This window comes from Puma concolor, chromosome A2 (assembly GCF_028749965.1).
Source record: "Puma concolor isolate L17-30 chromosome A2, mPumCon1.1.hap2, whole genome shotgun sequence".
Classification (NCBI taxonomy): Eukaryota; Metazoa; Chordata; class Mammalia; order Carnivora; family Felidae; genus Puma; species Puma concolor.
The window spans coordinates 134,768,763-134,793,353 of NC_141668.1; the positions used below are offsets into that span (position 1 = coordinate 134,768,763).

Below are 24,591 nucleotides of genomic sequence, written 5' to 3' on the forward strand. Positions count from 1 at the left end.
TACCAACCTAGGACTGTGGGCTTTTCATATGATCTCGGCATAACTTACTCATTATGGAAGTGGTGAATGGATTGTAACACGCCAAGACCACTTAATGGTGGTAAGACGGGAAACCATCCTGCCCACCAGAGAAGAAAGGCAGCCAGGCATGAAGAGAGGAGCATCAAGCTGTAAACCATAGGAGTGGTCACTGGTCTCAGCTTTGCCATTGATTCTCTCCCCGACCTTGGATGAGCCGTGATTCCTCATGTTGTGAACCTTAGTTTTCACATCTATTAATTTGAGGACATTAAAATAGATCAGAAAGGATAGCAATGTCTACATCTACCCTGTGTAACTATTGAGGACAGGAGAAAAAAAAAAAAGTCTTGGGCAAAAAAATCATAAGACTCTGGAGTCTGAGTCCGAGATCTGAATTTAACACCCGGCTCCTCTCAACTGGTTGTCTGACCTCAAACCGGTCATTTCACTTGTCGGGGCCTTGATTGCCTTTTCTTTGTGTAAAATGTGATCATTAGACTGAATGACCTTTTTTTAAAAATGTGTATTTATTTTTGAGAGAGAGAGACAGAGAGAGAGAGAGAGATAGGATGCTAGTGGGGAAGGGGCAGAGAGAGAGAGCAGGAGACACAGAATCTGAAGCAGGCTCCGGGCTCCAAGCTTTCAGCACAGAGCCCGATGCAGGGTTCAAACTCATGAACCATGAGATCATGACCTGAGCCGAAGTCAGACACTTAACTGACTGAGCCACCCAGGTGCCCCCGGACCGAATGATCTTTAAGATTCCTTCGTGGTTGGAAATATGTACATGTATTTGGGTAGAGATTAGAGGGTGGATTTTGGTAGATGCATTCACTAGCTTTTGTCCTTCCTAGGAGGGGACCATTATTTAGGAATCAGAAAATTTTTTAGGGTCACATGGTGTAAAAAGTGTACAGTGATTCCTGTGTGAATGCTCTGGAAGCAAATTAATCTCCTTTTCATTAGAGCCATGAGTTCCTCTAAACAAATGAGTCACAGCAAAATTTTGGTTGTCATCATCAGAATCTTCATGCACAGGTTGACCTTCTATATACAGTCCATTTCTGTCATGTCTGATTTTCTAGTCTACATTGAGTGGTTATGTAGTGTTGAGGTTGTGTAGGTTATGTTAGAGTTAAAATACATGGTCTTTTATTAAGTTGGTTTCATTTATAGATCTTGAGAGGCCTTGGGGTGATAAAAATCTGAGTTATGCATTGCATTAAGCAGAGTTATATAAAGCCTGTTGAATATTAATTTTGTAATGATTCACCTTACAGTTTTATGAGACTAGATATAAAAAGATACTGTGAATAATTGAACCTATGGCCTATAAAATGAAGTCTAGAGAAGAGAGAATAATTAGAAGTGAAGAGGGCCAAGCCTTTTCCTTCTTCGCTGAGATCAAGTTAATTTAATCTCATCCCCTTTCTGCAAATTCAGGCTTCCTGGTTTCTTAGAGCATTAGATGAATGTGCGGTATAGAATACAAAGCTAATAAAATGTGGATCTTTTCTACCATGTTATTGTTTTCATTAGTTTTAATGTGTCCTCTAAATATATTTTAACTTTATAGTCTGAATATTTTATATATATCCTCTTCAGGTTGCGTTTTTCAAAACTGCTTCTAAAATAAGGCAAGTTCTTGCACATAAGAGATAGAAGTACTTATATTTCTTATCTTTCAAATTGTATTTTGTGTAAGTTATACAAATGGGCAATAAGCATGTGAGAAGATGCTCGATATTATTAGCCTCAAGGAAATGCAAATTCAAAACGCAATGAGATACCAGCAAATACCTATTAAAGTGGCTAAAATTAAAAGACTGACAATACCGAGTGTGGGTGAGGACGTGGAGCAACTGGAACTCTCACACACTGCTGGTGGGATTTAAAGTGGCAAAGCCATTTAGAACACACTTTTCAGTTTTGCTAAAATTGAAAATGCCCTTATTAGAAGACCCAGCCAGTCCACTCCAAGGTATTACAGGAAAGAAATGAAAATATATGTCCATGCAAAGGTTTGCCCTGGAGTGTCGATACGGTTGCCTTTTTTGTAGCTCTAAACTGGAAACAATCCAAATACCCATCAGCAGGTAAATGGATAAACCGTTTGGGGTCTAGCCATACGATAGAATACCGTAAAATAAAACAAAATAATTTAAAGGAAGAACAAACTATGAGTATGTGCAACAATATGGATGTAGCTCAGAGATATCATGCTGAGCGAAAGGAGCCAAGCACGCAAAATTTAGACTATAGGATTCAACTCCTATGAAATTCTAGAAAAAGCACACTAATATCTAGTGACAGAAAGAAGAGCAGTGGTTGCCTGGGGCAGAGGTAGGAAGTAAGAGGGAGGATATCGTACACAGGACCATAATGGAACTTTTCAGGAGATAGAAATGTTCTATGTCTTGGTTGTGCTGATAAGTACAGAAGTGAATATATGTCAGCATCTGATGAACTGAACACTTAAAGTGGGAATATTTTATTGTATGTAAATTATACCTCAGTAAAGTTGATTTAAAAAAAATTTTTTTTAATGTTTTTTTTATTTATTTTTGAGACAGAGACAGAGCATGAACGGGGGAGGGTCAGAGAGAGAGGGAGACGCAGAATCCGAAGCAGGCTCCAGGCTCTGAGCTGTCAGCACAGAGCCCCACACGGGGCTCGAACTCCCGGACCGTGAGATCATGACCTGAGCGGAAGTCGGACGCTCAACCGACTGAGCCACCCAGGCGCCCCTAAAGTTGGTTTTTAAAATGCCTTTTGGGGCACCTGGGTGGTTCAGTCGGTTGAGCGTCTGACTCTTGGTTTCCGCTGAGGTCATGGTCTCTGGGTTCGTGGGATTGAGCCCCACGTCGGGCTCTGTGCTGAGTGCAGGGCCTGTTTCTGATTCTCTCTCTCCCTCTCTGCCCCTCCCCCACTCACGTGTGCATGCACACTCTCTCTCTCAAATAAATAAACTTTGAAAAATAAAAAATAATAAAATGCCTTTTGCAGTATCTTTCGTTGGTTTATGAGTATACTCCCTAAACACTGATCTTCCAAGATTTTGATGCCAAATCAAGTTTCAGTATTTACTCATTGTGAGATGGAGTCTGATACACACACATACAATAAAATCGGTGTAACAAGTATTTGACCAACCTTTAGAATTGCCTCAAGAAACAAAAGAGATGACAAACTGGTAGAAATGATTTATAAATCATGATACTGTGCAGAAAATTGCCTGTTGCTAACCCTCCGTAGTTCACTCTGCCAGTCAGAGTGAAATTACCTTGGTATGGGGCGCATGTAAAATTAGTTGAACCTCTTATCTGGGCCCCAAATGAGCTCCCCCCCCCCCCCCCGCCCGATTGAATGCCTGGCTAGTGTACAGACTATCCTAGCAGATTTCCTTAGCATTTTAAAAATATCCACCTGCCTCAGGCCATGTGACACAGTGATCCACCCACTCACACCGTAAACCCTTCACTTCCAGCGTTGACAAGCTACACAATCATTCCTCCAAGTCAAGATACACTGTACGAGTCAGCTTGTCAACGAGGTTTTAAGCTTCATCTGACATCTCCCAAGAATTCTCTGCTTTCAGAGCAATGAGCTCTAAGTTGGAGGCTCTAACCTAATTGTGGGGTAACGATGAGGATGTTCTTGGAGAAGCATAGGTCTCTTCTGCACATTAACAACTTGTAGCATGGGCAAGTAATTGCGTTTTGATTCTGAATGGACAGGGAGCACTGAAAAGTTGGATCCTGCTTGAATCTAAAACAACACATACATTCATTTGACAGAAAGTCATTTAAAAAAATTTTTTTTAACATTTGTTTATTTTTGAGAAGAGAGAGAGCGTGAGCAGGGGAGGAGAGAGAAAGAGGGAGACACAGAATCTGAAATAGGCTCCAGGCTCTGAGCTGTCAGCACAGAGTCCGACGCAGGGCTCAGACCCGTGGACCGTGAGATCATGAGCTGAGCCAAAGTCGGACACTCAACCGAATGAGCCACCCAGGTGCCCCATTGACAAAAAGTCATTGAGTACTGTGTGCATTGTCCTGGACTCTGGGGGTTCAGCAGTGAATAGGACAAGCAAGGTCGGTCTCCTCCGGGAGCTTACGTTCTAGTGGAGGGGTGGGTAGCCATCAAGTAAACAATGGAATTTCAGGATCGTACGGGAAATACGCAAGGGTAGAGAATAACACAAATGCAGGTTGGTACCATACAGGATATAGTGGTCAGGGAAGATCCTGCATGTTGAGTTGGGAAGATGAGGTGGAACCAGCTGTGTGACAGTCTAGAGAAACAGTAATCTGAGCAGTGAGGACAGTAAGTGAGAATGAGCTCGGCAAAGTAAGGAAGGAAAAGGAAGCAAATGTGGGACGTATCAAGGGTGGAAGAAGGTCTGTCGTGAAATGACGCTTCAGAAGTGGAGAGCAGATAAAACTTAAGTTTTATTCCATGAACATGAGAAGATATCGGGGCACCTTGGTGGCTCAGTCATTAAGCATCCGACTTGGCTCAGGTCATGATCTCACCGTTCATGAGTTTTAGTCCCACATCCGTGTACTCAAGCCCCACTTTGGGTGAGCAGGATTTCCGCTTTGAGTGAGTTTGAGCCTTGCTTTGGGGGAGCCCCACTTCTGTCTCTCTCTCCCTCTCTATCTCTCTCTGCATCCCACCAACTTGCACCCTCTCTCAAAAAAATAATAATAATGAGAAGTTATTGAAGGGCTTTAAGCAGGGGGAAAAATTATCTGATGTGTAAATATGGCCACTACGTGAAGAAGGGATTGTCTTGGGTCAAGTGGGGAAATTAATAAGAAGACTGTTGAAATAGTCTAAGGGAAAGATGATTGTGGCTTGGACTGGACTGGTGGCATTAGAAATAAGGAGATAGGAACAAATTGAGGGGCGGACCATAGTGGTAGTGCTGCGAGGGTTGGAGCAATGGGAAGTGGTAGGGAAAGCATCCATAGTTTGATGGTCTGAGCAACTAGTAGCTAATGGAAGTCTTTATTAGGAGACCACCTACAGTGATTGGTTATGGTGTCTGTATCCTTGCTTTGCCTTTAGGACACTGACCAAATGACTCTGAAGATTGAATAGCAGTTAATTATTTGTAAACATCCTGTGAATGGAACTCAGGTTGCAAAGACTCTGTTATCTCTCATCTGTGATTTTCCAGACATGCTAATAAATGAGTGCTGGAAATGTCATGATTTTCTAATCACAACCTTCTTTTCCTAAAAGCCATTTCAGTCAACATCCATCATCAGTTCAGAGCAATATCCAAACTCTAGCTCTTGTTTACTGCTGGTATGCCACTATTCCCAACACACTCACTGCCAAGGAAGTACTTTGAGGAGTTTACTTGTGCTCTGGAAAACTTTTAGGAAGGTTGCCTTTTTTTTGTTAATTATGGCTCGGGGATTACTTTGTCAGAAACTCGGAAGCCCAGGAGTCTATAAAAATTACAGGGTATTATTAAATATTTAAATATTGCTCATTTCTCCATGTAGTATGAGATTTGGGCTGAGATTGAATCTTGGGCTGTTTCGTTTCCATGTTTACCATCTTGCATAGAGTCACAGGTTCAATTTTGCCTATTGAGCAAATTTTAAATTTGCTTCAAACAAGCAAGAATGGCATTAAATTGCCTTGACCTAGGCGCGTTGAGATTTTGTTGTTTCTCTGTATTCATGGAGAGTAGTGAACGTTAGCACTGAAACAGAAGCATCTCAGTTTGTGAAAATGCTGTTGGAGTAACGATGAGAAAAATCTTTTTAAATGTTTTGGATTATTTTCTTTTGCATTATAAAAATAACCTAAGCCCGTCCTAGAAAATTTGGAAGGTACAGGATCAAAATCAGCCATAGCCCAATCACAAAGAAATCCATGTGATGTTAAAGTTTCTCATAAAATGTTAGTGTGGAAAGGGGCTTGTTGGATTATCTGGTCCAACTTCTCATTTTGCACGTGAAGAAACTGAGGTGCGGGGCAGTGTGGAGTTTAGAACCCAGGTTTTCTCAGTTTTGAGCTGTTTTCCTGATTGCTGATGTGGCTTCACAAGCAGTCTAGATTCTTGGGGTCTTAATGGAGGCTCAGTATCTGCCACACCCTCTTTCTGAGCAAAGGGGTTGTGACATCTTAACACTGGGCATGCACGTGGCTCCATCTGCCCCCTAGTGTTCAGGAGGATGCATGGTCTTAAATAAGGATGGTGTTAAATGGCCTTGACTTGGGGAGCATTTCCCAAAGAGTGGTTTTTGAGCCACCTGCATCAGAATTATCTAGGATGCTTGTCGAAAATGAAGATTTCTGGGACCCACCCCTGGTTTGTGAAATCAGAACCTCTAGAGGTGGGAGTAGGAATCTGCTTTTTTAACAAACTCAGATCCACTGAAAAATAATACTTTGTCAATAAGAATAAAACTTCCCATATTGAGTCATTCAAATTCTCTAACCTGTGATAGATAGACGATAGCTAGATACATACATACATACAAGTAAATGGGTAAAAAGTTTCTGACTCCACACAAAGAAACTGTCGATGGTTATCTCTTGGGAGTAGAAATAGGGTGAATGGGAGAATGAAGGCTTCTCTGTTCCATATAAGCTAGAAACCTGGTTTTCAGAATACAGATGTGTTTGGAATTCCCTTTATAAGTATGCCTATGGTCAAGCTATTTCTTTGAGAGACTAGAAATGTCTGCAAATTATTATTTATTTGCTAGTATGTGGCCAGTGGGAGAAAGGGAACACTTCGCTGATATAAGAGGACATAGAAGGATCAACCAGGGGACAAGGTGAAATCCAAGTTCGTTCATTTATTCACTCACTTATTTATTCAATACCTATTCATTGACTACTTTGTGTGTACCAGAAACCATTTGAGGTGCTGAGGACATGGGAGGGAATAAGACAGCAGAGTCCCAATTATGTAGAGCTCACAGTCTATTATGGAGAAACACCAGTAGAGTTAAACAAGATAATTTTAAATGGTGACAAGAGCTGTGAAGAAATAAAGGAGCTATGCCATTATGAATGATTGAAGGGCTATTGTCTAGTGGGAAGGGACAGCGTGAGAGGTGACATCTGAGCTGAGGCCTTAGTGGCAAGAAGAAACCAGCCATGTGCATATCTGGGGAACAAGTTTCCATAAAAGGAGGCTGCAAGGACAAGGTCCTGAGGAGAAATTAGCTTGATATATTTGGCATGTATAAAGAAAACTGGCATGGCTAACACAAGATTCAAGTTAAAGTTCAAGAGGAAGACAGTGCCAAGCCACATACTGTAATCATGCCACAGTAAGCAGTTTGGATTCTATTTTAAGTGTAATAGAAAGCCTCAGGAGACCTACATTCAGGGAAGGACAGTTGATATCATGAGATTTGAGTTGTTGTTGTTTTTTTTTTAAAAAAACCACTTCAGCACTCAAAATTATATAGAAACTGGGAGTCCAGTTTTAAGAAAATGTGCAACTACTTCAGGAGAAAGTTACTGGGAACCACAAAAGAACTAAAGAAATGGTAGGATATACCATATACATGGAAAGGAAAGACCAATATTATAAAATGCTGATTTTTACCGAAGAAAGGATTTATAAATTCATTGAGGTTCTGAACAAAATCCCAACAGCATTCTAAAATTGAATGGAAATGTAAAAATGCAAGAATTTGGGGCACCTGGGTGGCTCAGTCAGTTAAGTAACCAACTTCGGCTCAGGTCATGATCTCATGGTTCGTGAGTTAAAGCCCCATGTCAGCCTCTGTGCTGGTAGCTAAGGGCCTGGAACCTGCTTTGGATTCTGTCTCCCTCTCTCTGCCCCTGCCCCCCAAAAAATAAGTAAGCATTACAATTTTTTAAAAAATAATAAATAAAAAAAATTCAAGAACGTAATAAGGGAGGTTTGCAAAAGAAGAAGAAGGAAGGAATGCTTCCCCTAATTATCAAAATATTTATAAAACCATAGTAATTAAGACATTATGTTATAGGTATAGGGGTATTGAAAAATAGGTCAGTGGGACAGAATAGAGACTGAACAAATATAGACCCTTCCCTGTAGACCCTATAGACACAGGAAGCATTGAAATTCAGAATGGAAAACATAGAATATCAGAAGTAAATGAGTATCAGAAGTAAGTTATTTCTCCTTATGGAATAATAAACTTCCAGATTTACACTTCGTACAAAAATAAATTGAGGTGAATTGAAAACCTAAGTATAAAATGTAAAAGTTCAAAACCTGTAGGTAGATAAAAAGAAGGTATCTTTATACCGTTAGGATAACATAGATTTTGTAAGCTAGAGACACAAAACCACTCAAGAATGATGAAGTTGATGGATTTCACTATGTCAAAATGTATAACTTCTGCACAAAATAATGCCATAAAATTAAAAGGCAAGTGACAAACCAATAGAAGATATTTGCAACCTGAAATAACTGACAAAAGCCAGGTTTCTAGAATCTCGAGCAAATTCCTGTAAATCAATAAGGAAGAGTCAAACTACCCAGTAGGAAAAATGGGCCACTTACTAACAGTCCGTGTCTTGAGGGGAAGACATGAATGAGTAATAAAAATGTGAAAAGGCTTTCCACATCACTGATAAAAGCAAGAAACGCCAGTTTAAAATCCCAGGATAGCATTTTATGCCTGTCGGAGTAGCAGAAATTCAAAAGGTTGAATTAGACAAGTAAAACTTGGCCAGGAATTGAGATAAACAGCACTTGGAGAATAAATTGTCATCCCCCAGTTGCACTTGAGAATGCACATATTCCACAACAGATTTTCCTGCAGACAGAAAGTTAGCAACATTGTTTCTCCAAGGAGGGGCACTTGGTATTTTTGTGAGGGGCAAGTCTCTGTCCCTCGAGACTTTCATGCACTGTAGAAATTTAGCATCCCTGCTCTCCTCCACCCCCAATTCACAAAAGAGCTCTCTCCCATTTTCAGATGCCCCCAGGAGAGCTGGACTTAACCAGGACAAAGTCCTGCAGGTATACATAGGGCTGTCACAATACTAATGGGCCGGGACAGCCTCTGCCACTGAACAGAGGGATCTGGACTCTAGAGGAGGATTGTGAAGGGTGTCCATCGGAGCATCCTTTGTCATGATTGGACCCCACCCAATAGCCATCAGTCCAGAAAAGGAGAATTAAACTATGGTATGGTTGTATTATAGAGTGCCATACAACAGTCAATGACCTAGATCTGTATGGACCAAAATGAAGATGTCTCAAAAACAATGTGGAGTACAGTGTAATATACAGCATGCTATACTTTATAAAAACTGTAAAACCTACACTACTGTAGGATATGTTGTTTTGGACACACACACACACACACACACACACACACACACACACACACAGGCATATCCATGTGTGAACTGGAGGGGTTTAAGTTCCATGTGGTTCTGTTTCTCAAAAGAGTTAATGAATGCGAAGAACAACATTAGTTCATTTTGAGTGACGGCACAGTGACGCGGACAGGAGTTTGTCACATCATCCTTTGCGTAATACTGTATTTTCGCCAGCACTCAGGCTGCTGAGTGGACAGTGGATGGGGCGAATGGAAGGGTGAGCATGGGAGTGAGCATGGGGACAAGGGGGCAGTGAGGCTGTGCTGGAAGAAGACTCGGGCTCGGGAGGAGCCAAGTGAGGACCCGAGCATCCCTGCCAATACTACTTTGAACTCCAAGGGCACGTGACCACTTTTCTGCTTCATTTCTCTATCACCTAAAGGTCTTTCTGGAATAACACTTCCCTTTATTGCTTCCTCTGTCTTCCAAGCTATGATGTTGTCACCTACGCAGGCCAAAGATTTGTTGGCTGCTTTTTTTTTTTTTTTTTTTTTTTTTTTTTTTTAGCAGAATGAGACATTCTGTATAAACAATTTAAGCCCTCTCTATCCCCATCCCTGCAATTACGCTCCTACATTTTTTTAAATTTTTTTTCTGGAGCATTTTTTATTGTGGTAAAATATACATAATGTAAATCTTACCATTCTAGGGTCACCTGGGTGGCTCAGTTGGTTAAGTGTCCGACGCTTGGTTTTGGCTCAGGTCATGATCTCACGGTTTGTGGGATGGAGCCCTGTTACGGGCTCTGCACTGACAGTGTGGAGCCTGCTTAGGATTCTCTCTCTGTCTCTGTCTCTCTGCCCTTCCCTTGTTTGTGCTCTTTCCTCTCTCAAGCTTAAAAAAAAAAGTTTACCCTTCCGACTATTTTTAAATATGCAGTTCAGCAGCGTTAAGTACATTCACAGTGTTGTAAAACCTTCATGGCCATGGGTCTCCAGAACCTTTTCCATCACTCCAAATTGAAACTCTGCGCCCATTAAACAATCACTTCCATTCCTCAGTCCCCTATGCTCTGATAACCTCTGTTCTACTCTCCATCTGTATGAATTTGACTACTTGAGGCACCGCATGCAAGTGAAATCATACAATATTTGTCCTATTGCATCTGGTTCATTCCAGTTACCATAGTGTTTTTAAAATTCATCCACAATGTAGCATGTATCAGGATTCCATTCTGTTTAAAAATGGATACTGCTCCATTGTATGTATATACCACGTTTTGTTTATCCATTTATCTTGTCAGTGGACACTTGGATTATTCCTGCCTTTGGGCTACTGTGAACAATATAACGTATAATGCAGCTATGAACAGGTGCACAACCGTCTGCTTTCAGTTCTTTGGGGTATGTACCCAGAAGCAGAATTCTTGTATCTTGTGGTAATTTTATGTTTAATTTTTTAAGGAGCTTTCAAATCATTTTCTACAAAGGCTGCACCATTTTACATCCCCATCTGCAATGCGTTCTAACTTCTCCTCATTTTCACCAACATTTGTTATTTTTCACTTAAAAAAAAATATCCCACCTAATGGGTATTAAGTGGTGTCTTATTGCGGCTTTGTCCTACACTTCTTTTATAATTAGTGTTAAGAAAGCCTCATACATGTCTTCTGTTCAGTTGATTGGTCCCTAATACCCATGTATTTTAGTATTTCTGCATTTCTTTAAATGCATGCCATGAAACACAGGTCCTATTATAAGCTTCTGGCACTGGGGGCTTGGGGGCATGAGATGGGAGAGGTTAAATTGGGAAACAGTGCAAACAACAACGACAACAACCACCTCCTGCAAAGTCACAGCGAGTGCATATTTAACTTTGGCAAATTGAAGACGTTAGTGTGAGTTGGTATCCTGACCCTCCTGGCAGTTCTCAGTGTCTTCAAGCGTCTTACCATGCCGAGGGCGATTCGTAGGCATGTTTTTATACAGGGGCCCGTAAAGAAAGCCAACTCTTTCATGTGGTGCTCAAAAGCAATTTTATCTGTTGCAACTTTGAAGGAAAACCTGGCCATGTTGATGATGACGTGCGATGGTAGACTGTATGGTGTGGCACTTTCCCTAAGGGATTCCCAGTGTTCGTTCTGATCATTCACAGTTTTCAGTTTGAACTAACTTTAGAAATTACTTCCAATGCAAGATGCAGTTTTACTGTATATCCTCCCCTTGAAGTTTGAAGCATATATTTTCCAGACCCTGAAAAGTCCTACAATAAAAAAAAAAAACAAAAAACAAAAACTCTGACTACCATAGATTAAAGCAGGAGTTGGCAAACTATCTCTGTCAAAGGCCAGATAGTAAATACTTTTGGTCTTGGGTCTCCGGCACAGCTATTCAGCTGTGTAATTGTAGCTCCGGAGCGACCAGAGGCAATCTTTAAATGACTGGATGTGACTGCGTGCCAAAAAACTTTACCTGCAGAAACAGTCAGCAGGCTGGATTTAATTTGCAGGCGATACTTTTCTGACCCCTGGTTTAGACCGTTGTGACCAAAGGTTGTTGAATCATGACCTTTCCCACCTTTATTTTTTAAAATTTAAAACCTGTAATAGACCCTTAGGGGCCTGAATTCAAATAGTAGAGGGCTTCGAATCTTTATGGGTGACGCTGAATGTTGATGGCATGTAGCAGGTTTGTTGTTTTTCTAGTACCTGGCTTTGCACTGCTGTGGCAACAGAAATAGTTACTGAGTGGGCAGTATGGACTAAATTGTGTCCTAAGATTCATATGTTGAGGCTCTGACCCCCCGATACTTCAGAATGTCACTATATTTGGAGAGAAAGCCTTCGAAGAGGTAATTAAGTGAAAATGAGACCTTTACAGCAATCTTCGAAAAGAAGAACAAAACTGGAGGTGTCACAATCCCGTATGTCAAGATACACTACAAAGCTGTTGTAATCAAAACAGTATGGTACTGGCACAAAAATAGACACGTGGATCAATGGAACAGAATAGAAAGCCCAGAAATAAACCCATGATTATATGGCCGATTAATCTATGACAGAGGAGGCAATAATATCCAATGGGAAAAAGACCTTCTTTTCAACAAATGGCATTGGGAAAAGTGGACAGCTACATGCAAAAGAATGAAACTGGACCACTGTCTTATACCACACATAACACTAAAATGGACCAAAGCCTAAATGTGACCCCTGAAACCATAAAATTCCTAGAAGAAAACATAGGCAGCGATCTCTTTGACATCAGCCATAGAGACATTTTTCTAGATGTTTCCTTTGGTAAGGGAAATAAAAGCAAGTTAAACTGTTGGGACTACCCCAAAATAAAAAGCTTTTGCACAGGAAAGGAAACCAGCAACAAAACGAAAAGACAACCTGCTGAATGGGGGGAGATATTTGCAAGTGATGTATCCAATAAGGAATTAATATCTAAATTATACCAAGAATTTCTACAACCCAACACACAAAAAACAAATGATCCAATTTAAAAATGGGCAGAAGACATGATAAACATTTTTCCAAAGATGATATACAGATGGCCAACGAACTTGTGAAAAGATGCTCAACGTCACTAATCATCAGAAAAATACAAAGCAAAACCGCAGTGAGATATCACCATACACCTGTAAGAATGGCTAAAATCAACAACATGAGAAACAACAAGTGTTGGCAAGAATGTGGAGAAAAAGGAACCTTCGTGCACTGTTGATGGGAAGGCAAACTGGTATAACCACTGTGGAAAACAGTATGGACGTCCCTCAAAATATTAAAAATAGAATTACCATATGATCCGGTAATTCCACTGGTAGGTGTATACCCAAAGAAAATAAAAATACTAATTCAAAAAGATACATGCACCTCAGGAGAAACCAAACCTTGTTGCCACCTTGACCTTGGACTTCCAGCCTCTAGAACTGTGAAGGCTGTTCAAACCACTCAGTATATGGCATTTGTTATGACAGCCTAAGCAAAGAGGTGATCATATCTCAGGCATCCTAACTCACTGAGACCTTGAACTTATTTGCTCACCTGTAGGTTCTTAATATGACAAGTATCCTTCACTGAATTTTATGGGTGAAGTTACATGATATGTTCTAATTGCATTTGCATATTTGGTATATTCAAAGATCTTAAGACATTTCCCTCCTACACATTAAGAGTTGAATTGTTGAATATACTCCCATAGTGCTTTTAACTTATGTTTCCTCTGTTCTCTTCTTTAGTCTTCTTTAAAACACTATCCATTCCGTTTCTATTCTTGGGATCTGGAGTTTTCAAATAGATGCATATTTCCTGGGTTTACAGTTGCTGCTCATTACAGGTAGGAAGTCAGAGTATATCGGGCCATGGAACCAAAGAACTTACTAGCTATTGTAGATAAGGTTGCTATAAACATAAGGGTGCATGTATCCCTTGGAATTAGTGTTTTTGTATTTTGGGGTAAATACCCAGTAGTGCAACTGCTGGCTCATAGGGTAGTTCTATTGTTAACTTTTTAATGAAACTCCACACTGTTTTTCCAGAATGGCAGCACCGGTTTGCATTCCAAGTGTCCATCAATAGATGAATGGATAAAGACATGGTGTGTGTACGTGTGTATATAAAATGGAATACTATCCAGTTATAAAAAGGAATGAAATATTGCCATTTGCAGTGACATGGATGGAGCTAGAAATTACAATGCTAAGTGAAATAAGTCATTCACTTTCGAATGTCCCCTCTCTGTAAAGAGAGATTTCCTGTTATTGTTCCTTTCCAATCTTACTCTAATAAACTTTTACCTGCTGCTTAAAAAGAAAGAAAGAAAGAAAGAAAGAAAGAAAGAAAGAAAGAAGAAAAGAAAGAAAGGAAGAAAGAAATCAGTCAGTCAGAGAAAGACAAATACCATAGGATTTCACTGATATGTGGAATTTAAGAAGCAAAACAAATGAGCAAAGGAAAAAAGAGAGACAAATTAAGAAGCAGGCTCTTTTTTTTTTATTAGTTTTCTTTATTTTTGAGAGGCAGAGAGAGACAGAGTGTGAGCAGGAAAGGGGCAGAGAGAGACGGAGACACATCATCGGAAGCAGGCTCCAGGCTCTAAGCTGTCAGTACAGAGCCCGATGCGGGGCTGAACTCACGAACCGAACCGTAAGAGCATGACCTGAGCTGAAGTCGGATGCTCACCTGACTGAGCCACCCAGGTGCCGGAAGCAGACTCTTAATAAAAGAGAACAAACCGATGGTTACCAGAAGGGAGGTAGGTGGGGGGGGGGGGGGGGGGGATGGGTGAAATAGGTGATGGAGGTTAAGGAGTGCACTTGTGATGAGCACCAGGTGATGTATAGAAGTGTTGAATCACTATATCATACACCTGAAACTATTACAACACTGTATATTAACTGTACGGGAATTAAAATAAAAAAACAAAAACAAAAACAAAAACAACAAAGAACTTACTAGCTGTGTGTCACCTCAAATAAAGTATCCTCTTGCCGTGACTCAGTTTCCTCATCTTCATAAGATAATGATTCCTATATGATTTTCACAGTTCCCAGAAGCATTAGCTGCAATGTAAGTGCTATGCCCTGTGCACTAAATGGCTTATGGTGGGCACTCAATAAATGATTGCCTTTCTCTCTCTTCTGCCCTGTGATCCAGGCTGCTTGTTATATCACTATTTACAAGGTCTAACCCCCAGTCCAGGAACTTATGTAACCTGGTGGACACATGGAAGTTGTAGTGAGACGTTTTGATAAAGCAGAAAACGTACAGAGTCACGACGGTGCCAGTTCTCCATGTGGTTCTCCTGCAGGTCCCCTTCCCTCTCTCGAAGCCTCAGTTATCTTACCGTAAAGTGGGGGCTGGGACTACACTATCCCTCTCGTATCTTCTATACCCAGTATTTTCCCTGCAAGCCATGGGGTCTAAGGAGATGGCTGGATGTGAGAGGTCTTCATTCTGATTTCATCCTACCCAAACCATTACTGCAGTCCCATGGCTACACTCTATCAACATTAGATCCCACTATTTAAATTTAATTTTTTTTGTTAGCATTTTATTTTTTTTTTTTTAATTTTTTTTTTTTTCAACGTTTATTTATTTTTGGGACAGAGAGAGACAGAGCATGAACGGGGGAGGGGCAGAGAGAGGGAGACACAGAATCAGAAACAGGCTCCAGGTTCTGAGCCATCAGCCCAGAGCCTGACGCGGGGCTCGAACTCACGGACCGCAAGATCGTGACCTGGCTGAAGTCGGACGCTTAACCGACTGCGCCACCCAGGCGCCCCTGTTAGCATTTTAATATTGAATTTAACACACCTCACATAAAGTTAGGGTCTTACTGGCTTTAAGATTCAAAGATAAGTAAATTAGTTTGTTTCCTAAAATCTATTTTTGTCCTAAAAGGATACTGCAAATATTGCCCACAAGAAACTCCCAGCTGGGGTACCTGGGTGGCTCAGTCCATTAAGCATCCAACGCTTGGTTCTGGCTCAGGTCATGAGCTCATGGTTTGTGAATTCGAGCCCTGCATCAGGCTCTCTGCTGACAGCGCAGAGATTCTCTGTCACCCTCTCTCCGCTCCTTCCGCACTCATGCTCTTTCTCTCAATATAATAAATAAACATTAAAAAGAAAAGAAAAGAAACTCTCAGCTCTCATTGTGGTGGAGCCCCTGGAATATCTCGTTCCTGTTAGAAAAGATGGGTGTATCATATGGCGTCAGTAAGGAGACAGGAGCAAAGGTGCTGATGAACAAATTGTCCTGAATTCTTTCTGCTTCCGGCCGCCATCTTCCACTTCACGCCTGTGTCCATGTCCAGGGAGAGCTGAGGCTCAGGTGGAATGGGGAGGTGCAGTGCGGGATGGGTGGACAAGTCGAGTTTTATCCACTCACACGGCAAAACAGCGAATGCCACACCTGCTGCTTCCGCCTTCTTGTCCACTTTTTACACACTCCTGGGTGTGAAACAGTTTGGCCCACAGCTGACAAGAAGCACACTTCCTGACTTAAGGAGAGCTTCCGAGGGATAGCTGTTTCCTTTTCTTTTCTAGAGAAAATGACAAATACATATAAATGAGCATCTTAGGGCGCAAGACACACACTAAATTTCATCAGTATTCATGACATGTGCTTCATTCTCTCCACAACTGACATCTGTTAAAAACGAGATTTGGGAGTGCTATCCTGGTTCCAGTAATTCTGTAACATGGATTCTGCGCTGATGCTTTATTGATTTCTCCCACTTTTGTCACCCTGAATTTACAACTACTGTAGATAACTTTCAGCCCTGTGGAATCTCCTTCTACAGAGACGGTAACACTGTCTATTCAATGAAATGCATTATGTAAGAGGCCAAATCACTTAGTTGTTGAGAAGAGCCTCAATTTCATTTGTATGTCAAGATAGCTCTATTTTAAATCTCGTTAGGTAAATTTCTAAAACGGTGATTAAACCGTAGCCAGCCAAGGGAAAACTAGAAATAAATTAGAAGTGTCACTGATTTGAGAACTCTAGTTCTTTCCTGCGTGCCTACAGAAATTAAGGAGCGTCTCTTTTCTGGGTTACAGGCTTTGGTGAGAAATCCGGAAGAAAGAATGTGTGAAAGAAAAAGATGACAACTATGCATGGCAAACAAAATCCGAAGATTATTACAGTGAAAGCAAGAGGAAGTCAGAAGAATACCTACTACTAAAGGTAAGTGGACACCTGTAAATGCTGAACTCTGATGCTGAACAGGAAAGTGGGTTTCTACACGTATGTGTGTGAGTGTACAGAGACTTACCAAGTGGGGATAGGATAGGATAGGATAGGATAGGATAGGATAGGATAGGATAGGATAGGATAGGATAGGATAGGATAGGATAGGATAGGATACATAATATGATCTACCATCAAAATATCTGTGTTCTAGAAATGAGGAAGAAAATTAGTAAATACAGTTAATTCCTTACTCTCAAATAAAAGCTAGCTGCCCAAAAGTTGAAAAATAGACTTACCTTTTACAAAGGGGTTCTCTTTTCAGAAAGCAAAACAAACAAAAGCCAAAATAACCGATGTACTAACTAACTGTGCTGTGCCGTTGACACATTTCCTACAATATATTTCCAATATTTTATACACACAGTTGTAAAGTTATTATCTTTTTGTTCTCAGTTGAACACTGACCGGCTTAAGTCCAGAGGACAATTGAGCAAGCTAATAGTTGATTATTTTTATACATGCAGTGATTTTTGTCCTTAGCTTTCTTGTAGTACAGGTGTGCTCTGTACCTTTAGTGTTAGTCCTTTGCGTCTTTCCCCTATTTTCCATGGCTGAGAACTGTTAGGGGCTACAGTGTTCTAGAACCACCTCTAGGAATGTTCACCAGGGGAGAGAACCTTCAGAAGTGTGCAGAGTTGGAGCACATTGCCTTTCTCTTGATCCCACAAAATCAAGCTGACCAACCCTGTAAGGAGGGGGAGTCCCTTAGCATCCACAAGAGTCTTGGTAACAGCTTTGCAAATCCCGTGATTATATTTGCTGAAGGGTGTCCATCAAAGAGGGCGTCCTCTCTGTATCTGAGCATTTCCTTCTACAAAGTCCATTCTATTTTGAGAAGCCAGTGCTAGGAAAAAGCTTGGCGTCTCCTAAGGAGCTTGAATGATCTCATGGCAAACCTACAGAGAATGATGTAACTGATCACCCTAACCTTTGGTGACCAACAAACACAACCAAATTCAAACCTGCTTTGATCCTTATCTCCTGCTCTCTGGTTTCCATTCTGCCCGCATCTTGCTATATGCCTGGACTGTGTCAGGATCTTTTACGTTCCAGTGAAAGAAATCTTTTTTTTTTCAATATATGAAGTTTATTGTCAAATTGGTTTCCATACAACACCCAGTGCTCATCCCAAAAGCTGCCCTCCTCAATACCCATCACCCACCCTCCCCTCCCTCTCACCCCCCATCAACCCTCAGTTTGTTCTCAGTTTTTAAGAGTCTCTTATGCTTTGGCTCTCTTCCACTCTAACCTCTTTTTTTTTTTTCCTTCCCCTCCCCCATGGGTTTCTGTTAAGTTTCTCAGGATCCACATAAGAGTGAAACCATATGGTATCTGTCTTTCTCTGTATGGCTTATTTCACTTAGCATCACACTCTCCAGTTCCATCCATGTTGCTACAAAGGGCCATATTTCATCCTTTCTCATTGCCACGTAGTAGTCCATTGTGTATGTAAACCACAATTTCTTTATCCATTCATCAGTTGATGGACATTTAGGCTCTTTCCATAATTTGGCTATTGTTGAGAGTGCTGCTATAAACATTGGGGTACAAGTGCCCCTATGCATCAGCACTCCTGTATCCCTTGGGTAAATTCCTAGCAGTGCTATTGCTGGGTCATAGGGTAGGTCTGTTTTTAATTTTCTGAGGAACCTCCACACTGTTTTCCAGAGTGGCTGCACCAATTTGCATTCCCACCAACAGTGCAAAAGGCTTCCCGTTTCTCCACATCCTTGCCAGCATCTATAGTCTCCTGATTTGTTCATTTTGGCCACTCTGACTGGCGTGAGGTGATATCTGAGTGTGGTTTTGATTTGTATTTCCCTGATGAGGAGCGACGTTGAGCATCTTTTCGTGTGCCTGTTGGCCATCCGGATGTCTTCTTTAGAGAAGTGTCAATTCATGTTTCCTGCCCATTTCTTCACTGGATTATTTGTTTTTCGGGTGTGGAGTTTGGTGAGCTCTTTATAGATTTTGGATACTAGCCCTTTGTCCGATATGTCATTTGCAAATATCTTTTCCCATTCCGTTGGTTGCCTTTTAGTTTTGTTGGTTGTTTCCTTTGCTGTGCAGAAGCTTTTTATCTTCATAAGGTCCCAGTAGTTCACTTTTGCTTTTAATTCCCTTGTCTTTGGGGATGGGTCAAGTAAGAAATTGCTACGGCTGAGGTCAGAGAGGTCTTTTCCTGCTTTCTCCTCTAGGGTTTGGATGGTTTCCTGTCTCACATTCAGGTCCTTTATCCATTTTGAATTTATTTTTGTGAGTGGTGTGAGAAAGTGGTCTAGTTTCAATCTTCTGCATGTTGCTGTCCAGTTCTCCCAGCACCATTTGTTAAAGAGACTGTCTTTTTTCCATTGGATATTCTTTCCTGCTTCATCAAAGATTAGTTGGCCATCCGTTTGTGAGTCTAGTTCTGGGGTTTCTGTTCTATTCCATTGGTCTATGTGTCTGTTTTTGTGCCAATACCATGCTGTCTTAATGATGACAGCTTTGTAGTAGAGGCTAAAGTCTGGGATTTTGATGCCTCCTGCTTTGGTCGTCGTCTTCAAAATTACTTTGGCTATTTGGGGCCTTTTGTGGTTCCATATGAATTTCAGGATTGCTTGTTCTAGTTTCGAGAAGAATGCTGGTGCAATTTTGATTGGGATTGCAATGAATGTGTAGATAGCTTTGGGCAAAGAGAGAGATTCAGTGGACCACGTCACTGACCTTCAGACATCGCTGGGTCTCAACAGGTATTCTCAGAGCCCCATTTCTCCATCTCTAGATTTTGTGTGCTTCCTTCATCTTAATTTAAAAACAAACTTTTTTTAATGTTTATTTATTTGTGTGTGTGTGTGTGTGTGACAGAGAGAGAGAGAGAGAGAGAGAGAGAGAGCGCATGAGCAGGGGAAGGGCAGAGAGAGAGAGGGAGATACAGAATCGGAAGCAGGCTCCAGGCTCCCAACTGCCAGCCCAGAGCCGCATACAGGCCTTGAACCTGAGAACTGCGAGATCATGACCTGAGTCCGAGTCAAATGCTTAACCCACAGAGCCACGCAGGAGCCCTCTCATCCTAATTTTAAGATAGGCTTTTTGCCTGGGCTGGCAGCCCTAATGCAGCATGTCCTTAACTTGTAGACCCCAGAGAGTGGGACAGCTGTAGTTCTTCACAAGGTTGGAAGAAACCTTAGAGAGGTCTGTGATTGGTCTCGGATAGCATGCCCGTCCCTGCACCAATCACGTTGGCCAGGCCGAGTGGTGCTCTGACAGATCACTCTGGGATCACATATTCACTGCCGGCCGTGGGAAGAGTCAAGTACATCCAAATCTCACAGACAGTACAGGACCCCCTTCCAGCAGGTGTGTTTGTGTACATGGTGTATTTGAGGGGGAGTTCTTCAAAAGACAAGTTTGTAAACAGACAACAACCATAATGAAAAACCCTCCACGCCCCTGATTCTAATCTGTATTGTTCCTGGTTTGGGTGTATGATTGTTTCTATCTACTTGGCTGCCTCAAACCCTTCGTGAGATGCGGTGGAATAAGTAAATGATAAGATGTGTAACATGACTGAAAAGACACATCAGCGCATCTCTCCTTACAAAAGGAGGGTGGGGTCGGCAGAGAGAGCCGTCGGCCAACCTAGTACCAAACTGAGCTGTGGAATGAGCTGCCAGTGGAAAGCTTATCTAGGACCTCCTTCAGACTTCCATTCCGTGATGCGTGTGCTTGTTTAAACAATGACCCCACCTCCATTCGTGGATGTTGAAGAGGGACTCATGATAAAGCAAATACCATTTCCCAGATTGAGAACCAAAGCGGACAAGGAAGACACCAGCCCAGGTTTCACATCTCAGAATTCTCGGTTTGGTTTTTGCCATTCTCTCTTCTTCCTCTCTTACAGGGTCTCTCAGCCTTGACTTTTTTTTTTTTTTAATGTTTGTTTATTTTTGAGAGTCAGAGGGGGTAGGGAGGGGCAGAGAGAGAGAGAGAGACGAGACAGAGGATCCAAAGCAGTCTCTAAGCTGTCAGCCGAGAGCCTGATGCAGGGCTCGGACTCACGAAGCATCAGATCATGACCTGAGGCGAAGTCGGATGCTCAACTCACTGAGCCACCCAGGGGCCCTGACCCTTTGGACATCTTAAGCCAGATAATTCTTTGTTGTGGGAGCTGCCCTGTACATTGTACAGGGTTTAGCAACATCCTTAACCTCTATCCACTAGATGCCAGTTACACACCCACTCCCCAATTATGACAACTAAAAATGTCTCCAGAAATTGTCAGATGTCCGTGGGGGTCAGGGTTGGGGGGGGGGGGGGCAAAGCCATCCTGATTGAACCCAATACTCCATTAGAATGTGGCTTCTGAGAGAAGGGAACATATGTGACTTGGCCACTGTTGAATGCTTCTACCTAGCACATTGTCTGGAACTTAGTAAGTGCTCCATGAATATATATTTTTTTCCCAGTAAATCTTTGTTGACTGAATGAACTGGCCCACTTTGAATTCGTGTCTAGGTGCTCTTGGCCTCCAAGCAGCCACATTTCTTCGTGTTAAGGGAACCAAAATCAGCAATTTGTGTAAAGTCTTACCTTGTTTCAGGTGTATGACAAACAATAAACGTTAGCTCCTGGCATTACCGTGATTATGACCATCTCCTTCCTGGAGTGGTGCTTAGCCCCAAGCCATGTGGTTATTTTGCGCTGAAAATCATCACTGTTTCTTGAACCACAGGTAGGGACTCAGTTGAACTACTGGAGAATGGGAGAGCAGCAGACATCAAGGGGGTGTCTGAAGGACTTTTGGGGGAGTTCTCTGTGAAATGACATCGCCATGGGCTTTTCTTAGAGCCGGAGGTCTTTTACTAGAGAGCAAGTGCGGAACTTAAACGGTTTCTTATTTTGGAAGAGCATTGTACTCTCTGAGCCTGGTGTTTGGAAGTTGTAGGACCTTTTTCAGTGTCAACATGCCTGGGGAGCCGCCCTGGCCTGACGTCCCCAGAAGCTGACTCTGAGACAAGGATTTGAGGGCAAGTCATGTTTTTAGGAGGGGATCCCAGAAAACAGTTAAGTGTTTCAAGGTAACAAGGTAGGGAAGCCAATGTGTCAGGCCACTTACCACCGGGGTGACTGGAGCTGGGGTCCTGCTGGGGACTCGGAGAGCAGGACGTGCCTTCAGAGTCATTGCATCTGAGAGGCAGGGAAGGTGGGGAGTTGAGCCATCACGTTCTAGTTCAGCACTGGTCAAGGGCTGCTTCCAGAGGCACTGATGCTCTGGCACTTCTGGGTTGCCTTGCGTGGGAACCAAGCATGTTCTCCAAACAGGGCGAAAGTTACCAGGCAGAAGGTCGCAGGTGTTTGCAGCTGGTGGCACTGGCTGGAGGGGTGGGTGCTGACAGGTTGCTGGCAAGGCACTGGCAATATCTGCTGTGGGACATTGGGTGGACAGGGGTGATGGTGCTAAAATCCTACAGCATATAAAGGAGACCCTCACAAGGAAGCATCATCTCACCCTGAATAGACATCCCTCTGGGAAACATGATAAATGAAAATGGGTATTTCCTTTCTCCTCTGGATTCCGGCAAGAAAGAACCATTTCTGTTGTTTCCTTTTATAAAAACAGTAACTGTTATTTTTTTCCTGGTTATTAATGGCATAGTTGCTCCGTGTAGAAAATGCAGAGTACAAGAAGAAAGTCCCTGAAACACATACAACTTACTGCATCTCCTTTTTATTCCCTTTATAGGCAGTAGAAGTCATGGCTAGAAAAAAACGGAGTTGAAAGGCAGTCTTGGGTTCAAACCAAAGTCCAAAACTTACTAGCTGTGTGGCCTCGAACAAGCTAGTTAATGTCTCTAAGCCTTTGTTTCCCCAACTGAAAAATGGGGATAATGATATAGGGTTGTTTTGAGAATTAAACGAGATAGTTTAGAGAGTATTTGGTTTATAAGTAAGCACTCATCAAATAGGGTATCTCCTTTTAGAAATGAGAATAATATCAGCTCGTCTTTATGAATTAAAATTCTTCATATTCTCTTTCCGTGTTTTGTGTTTTGTTTTGTTTAGAATTATTTCATTAGTCTGTTCTTAAGACTTAAAACTTTTCACAAAGTTTTTTAATTTTAAGTTATTTAAATTTAATATTTAAATAATATTTAAATTTAAATATTTAAATTTAATATTTAAAATTAGGTATTTTAATTTTAAGTTATTAAAATTAAGTTAATTTTAATTTTTAAGTTATTTTATTTATTTATTTTTAAAGTTTTTATTTTATTTTGATTTTATTTTTTATTTTTTAAAATTTACATCCAAATTAGTTAGCAAATAGTGAAACAATGATTTCACAAAGTTTTTTAATTTTATTTAAATTTAATATTTAAATAATATTTAAATTTAATATTTAAAATTAAGTATTTTAATTTTAAGTTATTAAAATTAAGTTAATTTTAATTTTTAAGTTATTTTATTTATTTATTTTTAAAGTTTTTATTTTATTTTGATTTTATTTTTTATTTTTTAAAATTTACATCCAAATTAGTTAGCATATAGTGAAACAATGATTTCAGGAGTAGATTCCTTAATGCCCCTTACCCATTTAGCCCATCCCCCCTCCCACAACCCCTCCAGGAACCCTCAGTTTGTTCTCCATATTTATGAGTCTCTTCTGTTTTGTCCCCCTCCCTGTTTTTATAGTATTTTTGTTTCCCTTCCCTTATGTTCATCTGTTTTGTCTCTTTAAGCCCTCATATGAGTGAAATCATATGATTTTTGTCTTTCTCTAATTTCACTTAGCATAATACCCTCCAGTTCCATCCACATAGTTGCAAATGGCAAGATTTCATTCTTTTTGATTGCCGGGTAATACTCCATTGTATATATATACACCACATCTTCTTTATCCGTTCATCCATCGATGGACATTTGGGCTCTTTCCATACTTTGGCTATTGTGGATGTGCTGCTATAAACATGGGGGTGCATGTGTCCCTTCGAAACAGCACACCTGTATCCCTTATCTAAATGCCTAGTAGTACAATTGCTGGGTCGTAAGGTAGTTCTATTTTTAGTTTTTTGAGGAACCTCCATACTGTTTTCCAGAGTGGCTGCACCAGCTTGCATTCCCACCAATGATGCGAAAGAGATCCTCTTTCTCCGCATCCTCACCAACATCTGTTGCTAATGTTAGCCATTCTGACAGGTATAAGGTGGTATCTCATTGTGGCTTTGATTTGTATTTCCCTGATGATGAGTGATGTTGAGCATTTTTTCATGTGTCGGTTGGCCATATGGATTTCTTTAGAGAAGTGTCTATTCATGTCTTGTGTCCATTTCTTCACTGGATTATTGGTTTTGGGGTGTTGAGTTTAATAAGTTCTTTATAGATTTTGGATACTACCCCTTTATCTGATATTTCATCTGCAAAGATCTTCTCACATTCTGTCGGTTGCCTTTTAGTTTTGCTGATTGTTTCCTTCGCTGTGCAGAAGCTTTTTATTTTGATGAGGTCCCGTAGTTCATTTTTGCTTT

At 41.1% G+C, this 24,591-nt stretch overlaps 2 protein-coding genes across 7 annotated transcripts in view; one reads left to right on the top strand and one right to left on the bottom strand.

The window, feature by feature from the left end:
* The window catches only part of LOC147583540 (uncharacterized), a 384,087-nt gene that overhangs the window by 237,986 nt on the left and 121,510 nt on the right, over positions 1-24,591 (bottom strand). The gene's annotated exons all lie outside the window — the stretch shown is intronic.
* LOC147583544 (uncharacterized) overlaps positions 1-24,591 on the top strand; it is a 192,463-nt gene that overhangs the window by 86,168 nt on the left and 81,704 nt on the right. For all 5 annotated transcript variants that reach the window (XR_015241910.1, XR_015241914.1, XR_015241906.1 and 2 more), the window contains exon 2: positions 16,891-17,017. The gene's annotated coding sequence lies outside the window, so the exon portion shown is untranslated. The remainder of the gene's footprint in view (positions 1-16,890; positions 17,018-24,591) is intronic.